At 34.5% G+C, this 8,773-nt stretch overlaps 1 non-coding gene across 1 annotated transcript; it reads left to right on the top strand.

The window, feature by feature from the left end:
- The first annotated feature begins 6,565 nt into the window (after positions 1-6,565).
- Positions 6,566-6,672, top strand: LOC131181050 (small nucleolar RNA R71). The gene has a single exon (XR_009149677.1). It is a non-coding gene; the product is annotated as a small nucleolar RNA R71 (small nucleolar RNA).
- The last annotated feature ends 2,101 nt before the right edge of the window (positions 6,673-8,773 follow it).

Genomic DNA, 8,773 nt, shown 5'->3' with positions numbered 1-8,773 from the left:
ACTTGGAAAATATAATGAAAAATTAAATTAGGGGTACCTAATATAAATAGCAAAAATGGGGTTCAAATTGGGTAATTAACACATTTAAACATATAATATAATTGATTTTTGGTGAGTGGAGCACTATGGGGTTAAAATAAACCTTAAGTGGGCAGGTGTAAACCCACTAACACCTTCATCTTCTTCATTCAAACACCATGGCTGAAATTTGAAGCTTGAAAATCCTCCATTGCCGCATTGATTCAAGCTTCCAAATCTCCTCCATTTTCACCTCCAAACACCAAAGTTCCTTCATTAATCTTGATCCCCACTTTACAAGGAAGAAGTAGATACCAATATTAAGAAGTTCTAGTGAAGATTAGCAAGTCCCAACAATAGGTAAGTTTGAGTTTTTGATTATTGCTTTGTTAAAGTTTGTAAGGATGTTATGGGTGTTTGATTTATGGAGAAATTTTTGAGGTTTGATGTTGAATGGGAGTGTGTACTTTTGGGCAGCCATGGAAACACCTTGAAGGTAGTTTATTTGTGCTTGTAAATGGTGAATTAAATGATTGATTAAATGTATATTGTGTATGAAATTGTTTGGGTGATGTATACTTAGTATATGTAAATGTAAAGTGAAATTTAAAGCTTGGAAAGTAATGGAATGTAAGTGTACCATTGTGACAGTTTGCTAACTCTTGAGGAATGCTGGAATTCATGCTTGGTTTATGGTATATTAATGGTGAATTATGTTGGATGTTATGGCAGTTTGAGTGCATGTATGATGGTGTGAAGTTGGGCATGTGAATGAGCATGAATTGATGATTGAATTGTTGTAATTTGAGTTGGACAAATTCTGCACTTGTTGGTGCACATTGAATGTAATTGCAAGCTGCCAAAATGACCTATAATATGTTATAAATTATGTTTAGGTTGTGGTACAACCAGAATTGGTTTGAAGGTTAAGTTTGGTGAGTGTTAAAAGTGATGCTTGATGTGTATGCAAGAATTTCAATAAGGCAGTTTGAGTTTTAGGCCTATAACTTTAAATGTGTAACTCCAATTGGTATGAGACCAATTGGAGGTGAAACTAGGCACAAAATGTGCCAACTTTCATTAAGAAAGCATACCAAAATTCTGCTTGCAAGGTAGCATGAAAAATAACCAAATCCGGATTAAGTGCAATAGGGCCTAAAAATTTACCAATTGGGCAGCAGTTAGTGTTTAGGCCATAACTCACTCAAAAAAGGTCCAATTGACCTGAAATTTTAACCATGAATAGTTAAGACCCATACCTACAAGTCTTATGAAGACACCAAAGCCCAGAAATGGCCATAAGCAAGTCAAACAGCTTGCACAATTTCGGGTCCAAAAACTGGCCGAACCAAAGTTGACCAAATTGACCTAAAATTGACCTAATTTGATGCCATTTGACCAGCACTAGTATAATGACCATAACTTGGTCTACTTAACTCGGAATGACCTGAAATTTTGCCCCGCGTGCAATAAGACATAGATCTACAAGTTTGTAGTTTTGACCGAAAACCGAAGCAACTAGGTCGTCCGGCTAGGTCAAACTAGTATCCCGGAATCTAGCAAGTTGCATTAAAATGCACTAAACAAGGAAATGAGTTTGGTAAAACGTACCAACCCTAAAATGCCATCGAATGTGACATATTAATAACGTTAAAACCTAATTTACCTAAAACGCATCGAGGGTCGGTATATTAGGTGATTAAGCAAATAATAGCTTTCAGTGAATTACTTATCGAACATTATCGTTAGAGACAATTTAATTTAGTACTGAAACACTTCAAATTGTGTTTCTCAGTTACCAAAGACTCAGGGAAAGGGAAGGAAACACTGAGTCCAAACCAGGAGACGGTCATAAGAGGTTTGTGCACAGCTAGTTTTTAACTGATTTTGTTTTGAATATTTCATATGATTAAATGACATATTTTTCTTATGTATTATGTTTAACAAGCATTGGATTTAATTCAATGATTATTGAAAATTGTTATAGTATGTATGAATTTAGCTTTGTGAAATGGTATTTCCACAAGTATTAAGCATTATTATGGATTGAATAAATTATGTTTTGGAAAATTGTGATAGAACATGTTTTGAATTGTGATGGTAATTTTCATGGAAAATGCAAATTTATTATTTGAATTATGATGAGCATAAAAATTATTGGATATTGGAATTGACTTTGAATCGAATTATATTGTGATTTATGCTCACTAAAAGGATTATGATATTGTTTTATATCTCACTATAGATGCTTGACTAGGTTATTACCCGTCTCTCTCATTTGTTGAGAAGACAATGGAGTTAGTTGTGTTTTGATTACCATGGTACGTGCACAGGCTTAGATTTTCCTCTGATTTGAGGTTAGATCTAGGTTTATTTTATCGTTATGGCCCTTGCGGAAGATTCATTATTGTGATGGTACTGTGCACGATGATTCGACCTCCCCGACCAAAGGGAGTTAGAATCTGATTCGACCTCCCCAACCATAGGGAGTTAGAATCACATCGAATATGGCTCTTTCGGATTAGTCTTGCATAGTTAGTGAGATAAAGATTGATTTTTGAGATACAGAATGGCTTTTGAATGGTAAGGAATTGTGATTTCAATTATGGTTTATGTATAATTGATTTTGTTGGAATTACTTAAATGGATAGTCATGATTTGATAAATTGAATTTTGTGATCAAAGTCATTTATACAAATGATTTACATTATTGACAATGAATATTTTGAGTTTTGGAATTGATGAGTATTCAGATTTTCAAATTATTTACTGTAAATTTTGTCAATGTATATTGTACTATGTTTTAAATTATAGTTGTGCACCACTGAGTTCACCACTCAGCGATAGCTTTGTATGCTGTCGCAGGTAAGAAGAGCATAGAGCAGTGAGTAAGTTTCTTTGAGGACACTTTCAGATCAGCTCCAGGTATATCATAGGTATACCCATGTACATAGGTTTTGATGTAAGCATGTAATAATATGTATGTAAATTATTTGAGCAGTTGTATAAAAACTCTTGTAAAATATTTTGATATGTAATTAAATGTAAATTATCATGAATGTAAATTTGAGATTTCATTTACTTGAATAGTTTTGTAATATAAATTTTGAGTCTTCTAAATCAATGAAATATTTCTTCATGATGAGATTAGTTTGTAAATGAACTTATTGTTTATTGAGAATTGAATTGTGAATTGAAATAAAGTTTATTGGAATTGTATTTGAGAAAACATATTGGGAGCATTTTCTTTTGCAGGATTGAAGAACTGTTTTCTCAAAATACAGCCGGCACTTTGCCGAAAATTTGAAAAAAATTTTATAACACCAGATATTAATCGATGATTTAAATTTCACGAAAATTGTTTTAAAATCCCTTGTAGTATATCTAATGGGTTATCGGTAGGCGAAGTACGGTAATTCATTAGGTGTGCTACGGGATCATGTTGCATCTTACAGGGGAGTAGGGTGTGTCAATATCAAAGCCTCTTTATCCTGCAAAAAGCATTCATACAATCAGTATAAAAATGAAATTCCACATCTTTACTTAATAAATTGGTAAGAGGTTTAGAAATCTTAGAGAAATCTTTGATGAATCTCCTGTAAAATCCAGCATGCCCCAGGAAACTCCTCACTCCCTTCATAGATGTCGGGGGTGGCATTTTCTCAATAATTTCTACCTTTGCTATATCCACCTCAATACCCCTGTTTAACACAAGATGTCCCAAAACAATTCCTTCTTGTACCATAAAATGGCACTTTGCCCAATTCAAAACTAAATTAAACTCTTCACATCTCTACAAAACTTTAGACAAGTTAGATAAGCATTCATCGAAAGATTTACCATACACAGAAAAATCATCCATGAACACTTCCATAATATCCTCAATCATGTCAGAAAATATGGGCATCATACATCTTTAAAATGTAGCTGGGGCATCACTTAGTCCAAATGGCATCCTTCGATATGCAAAGGTACCGTAGGGACATGTGAAAGTGGTTTTGTCTTTATCATCAGGGTGAATAGGGATCTGAAAGAACCCTGAATAGCCATCCAAATAGCAGAAAGAAGAATGACGAGCTAATCTCTCAAGTATCTGATCTATAAATGGTAATGGAAAATGGTCCTTTCTAGTCGCATTATTCAGCTTCCTATAGTCTATACACATTCTCCATCCAGTTACAGTCCTTATAGGTATTAGTTCATCATTTTCATTTTTCACTACTTTGATACCCCCCTTTTTGGGTACAACATGAACTGGACTTACCCAATTGCTATTACAAACAGGGTAAATGATACCTGCATCAAGCAATTTCAAGATTTTCTTTTTCACAACCTCTTTCATATTTGGATTCAATCTCCTCTGTGACTCTCTAGAGGCTTTATGATTATTTTCCAACAAAATTCTATGCATGTACACAGAAAGATGTATTCCTTTAATATCATCAATGGTATAACCAATTATCCTTCTATGCTTTCTAAGAATTCTTAATAATTTTTCAACTTCATAATCATTCAGTTTAGCACTAACAATCACAGGATATGTAGAATTTTGACCAAGAAAAGCATACTTGAGGGTTGTTGGAAGAGGTTTCAACTCTACCTTCAGTGCTTCACTTTTTTCAAGCATTGATGATGAAGTTGTATCTTGCTTCAAATCCCCAATCTTCTCAGTACTAGCCATAGGCAAAGGTGGATTTCCTTCCAAGATTGTAGCATATTCTGCAGCTTCTTCAATCTTATCCCCCTTTTTGATTTTATAAACCAAACAAGCTTCTAAGGGATCTTCAGGATGTTGCTTTTTGAGCACTTCTCTGACCACTTCATCTATCACATCAATTCTCAAGCATGAATTTGAATCATCTTTCTTTTTCATTGCTTGAAACAAATTAAATTCAACTTTTTCTTCCCCAACTTCTAATGTAAGCCTTCCATTTTTTATATCAATCACAGCTCCAGCAGTAGCAAGGAAAGGTCTACCAAGAATAATAGGAATGTGTACATCCTCCTCCATCTCCAATACTACAAAATCTACTGGTATGAAAAATTTTCCAACTTTCAGAGGAACATTCTCAATCACCCCAATTGAGAATTTAATAGACCTATCTACTAACTGTAGTGAAATGGTGGTAGGCTTCATTTCTCCAATCTTCATTTTCTCATAGATAGGCAATGGCATTAGACTAACACTGGCTCCAAGATCACATAAAGCCTTATCTATACTGATATCCCCAATGTGACATGGTATGAAAAAACTAACAGGATCTTTCAGTTTGGGTGGAAGTTTATTTTGCAAAATAGCACTGCTTTCTTCTGTGAGAGCTACAGTCTCAAATTCCTCCAATTTCTTCTTGTTAGACAAAATCTCCTTCAAAAATTTAGCATATGAAGGCATTTGTGCTAAGGCATCAGTGAAAGGAATAGTCACATGCAAAGACTTCAATACCTCCAAAAACTTCCCAAATTGTTTATCCAACTTCACTTTTTGGAACCTTTGTGGGAATGGTAAAAGTGGCGTGTAGGCTTTAGGTGCTACATATTTAGGTTCTTCCTCTTTACTCTCTCTCTCTTTACTTCCTTTTTCTTCCCCTGAACTCTCTTTCTCAGCTTCAATTCTAACTTCAACTTTAATTTTTTCATCTCTTTCTCTGTTTTTCTCTTCAATCTTTTTATCTCCACTCTCCAATATTTTTCCACTTCTCAATGTAATAGCCTTGTAATGCTCCCTTGAATTTCTGGTTGGCTAGGGAGCTTCCCAAATGCTTTGTTATTTGAAGAGCTAGCTTATTGAGCTATTTGATTTTCTAACATTTTGTTGTGTGTTGCCATTTGATCTACTTTAGATGCTAATTGAGAAATCATATCTTGTTGACTTTGATGGCTCACAAGTAGAGTCTCAATCATAGCTTCTAATTTAGCTGTTTTGTCTGGTTGTGCTTGTTGTGGTAGAGGTGGAGCAGGTGCATTTTGAGGTTTAGGAATCCCAGGAGGAGGACCTCTATTCTATTGAAAATTCTGATGTTGTTGATACCCAGAAGGTTGCTGAAAATTTTAGTGCTATCCTTGTCTACCTCCCCAAGAGAAATTTGGTTGTTTTCTCCATGCTGGATCATAAGTTGCAAAAAATGGGTTACCACCTGGTCTTTGATTATAGTTTCCCACATAATCCACTTGCTCACTTGAAAAATCTTGACTAAGTGCAGAAAAATCAGCTGCACAATTGACATTTGCAGCTCCAACTTCTACTGAATTATTAGAACCTCCAGCTGAAGAATCTACTTTTATGCTTAGCTTGTCCATTTTCCTTGTCAAAGCATCAAACTTAGCATTAATCATATTCATGGCATCAAGCTCAAACATACCAGCTGGTTTCTTGATCTCATTCCTCTCACAACTCCATTGGTAGTTGTTATAAGCAATTTTATCTAGAGTAGAAAAAGCTTCATCTTCAGATTTCTCCATAAGATCACCTCCAGAAGATGCATCAATTGTGCTTCTAATAGCTGTTGAAACTCCATTGTAAAAGTGTTGAACTAGCATCCACTTAGGAATCCCATGATGTGGACATCTCTTTTGCAAATCCTTGTATCTGTCCCATGCTTCATACAAGCTCTCATCATCTCTAGGTTTAAAAGAAGTCAGCTCATTTCTTAGCTTAGTTGTCTTGCTTGGTGGAAAATATTGAGCTAAAAATGCTTGAGAAAGTTCATCCCATGTTGTGATAGAACCCGGTGGCGAAGAATGTAACCACTCTCTTGCTCGGTCCTTCAAAGAAAAAGAAAATAATCTGAGTCGAATTGCATCATCAGAAACTCCATTTATCTTCAACATATCACTGATCTCAAGAAAGTGTGCTAGATGCACATGTGGACTTTCACTTGGACTTCCCCCAAATTGTGATTGTTGTACCTTCTGACACAGTGCAGGCTTTAATTCAAAATTATTAGCTTCTACTCTTGGTCTTATGATACTTGGCATGAAATCCCCAATGTTAGGATAGGCGTGATCCTTCACAGAGCGGTTGTTATTGTTGTTGGCCATTTCTTCTTGTAATTGCTCTTGCTCTTGTGCTCTTTCTTGTTGTTGTTGAGCTTTAATTTTAGCTTTTCTCCTCTTAGATTCTGCTCTTAAAGCTCTTGCTGTCTTTTCTATTTCTGGATCAAAGAATAAATTGATTTCTTCACTTTTTGTCCTTCTTATAAAATAAAGTACTTGAAAAACAAAATAAACAAATTCTCAAAGTAAAATGGTAAAAGAAATTAAAAATAAAATAAAATGCCCAAATTAACCAAACAAACAATCGTTCAATATCAAACAAAAATCAAATCCCCGGTAATGGCGCCAAAAAACTTGTTGAGCATATCCGCAAGTATACGGGTCATTTCAAGTAATAGAGTGATGAATCAAGTATCGTTCCCACGAGGATTTGCCGTTTGAGCACCAAACTATGAATGAAACGATTATTTGGGCTAATGATTGACGAATAATTGGTAAATGTAAATGAGCAAAGTAAATTGATTAATCTAATTGGAATGGATAAAGAGCAAGCAAATAAATTCTAAATCTAGTTTTCAATTAAACTAAACTAATAATGGGTAATTTAAATCAAAGTTTAATTATGCTAAAAGTGATTTCAAAGTTGGGGTTTATGCATAAATTTATTGGGATTTGTCTTGGGTATTCCAATTTTAAGGGAAAAATAGAGTTTGAAGGAAATTGATTCTAAATTCCTTTGATATCTTTTTCAAGTAAACCAAAGTGTGTTCTAAAATAACCAAACCTACTTTCGTATGTTATTTGATTACTTTAAAGCCCATTAAGTTTTGTAACCAATCATTAATTTCTCTTAAAATCCTAGTTTATTTATAAATCTAGGTGATTTTAAGTTCCAATCCTTGATTATCTATCAATGACTTTCACCTTTTGGTCCTTCAATCAAATATTAACACAATACCCAATGGGTACAAACATTAGGTAAGTAAATCAAGCACATAAGGAAGGAATCAAAACTCATATTTATGTAAAATAAGGAAATACCTAGTCCAAATCCACAAATTAATCTAAAACATATTTCCTAACTCTGAAATCTAAAGAGTTTACTCACTTATAATGGTATTTACAAGAAAGATTGATAGAAAAGTAAAGAAAAACATGATAAGAGGACTAAAATAGAAAAACCTAGGTAGAAGAACCCAAAACTCTAGTTTTTGGAGCTCCAAAAGATGGTTGTAGTAGCTCCTCTCCAGAAAAAATGGCGTTCTCCTCCTCTTTCTATTTATATTCTCTCCTTTTTGTTTTCTCCCGTTTCCTCTTATGGCAAAAACTAGGAAATGATGAATTTATATGGTCCAAAAATATTGCCCTAAAAGTAAATAGGAGCCAAGGAGTGGATAGAAAATGAGGTATAAAATTATCCAAGTCAGTAGCATTATTCACGTTTTGGCAGTCTGCTTAGGGTACGGCTTAACCCTAAGTAGCTTCTTAGCAAATTTCAGCCTCTGGTTGCACTGTCTGCTTAAGGTTAAGCAGACCTTCAGCAAATCTCGGCAAACTTGGAGTAAAATGGACTTTTTTGCTCATGCTTGACTTCCAGCTTTACTTGTGTTGTACCTTAAGCACTGCCGCTTTACCCTAAGCAGGATCTTAAGCAATTCTCGGCAGGTTGTAGAGTAAAACATTGAATATGTAGGATTTAAGACATGCTTGACTTGCAGCTTGAACATGCTTAAGGCTAAGCTTATATGACATACCCTAAGCA

The sequence above is a fragment of the Hevea brasiliensis genome, chromosome 6, assembly GCF_030052815.1.
Source record: "Hevea brasiliensis isolate MT/VB/25A 57/8 chromosome 6, ASM3005281v1, whole genome shotgun sequence".
NCBI classification, from domain to species: Eukaryota; Viridiplantae; Streptophyta; class Magnoliopsida; order Malpighiales; family Euphorbiaceae; genus Hevea; species Hevea brasiliensis.
This window is presented reverse-complemented; position numbering and strand designations above follow the sequence as displayed.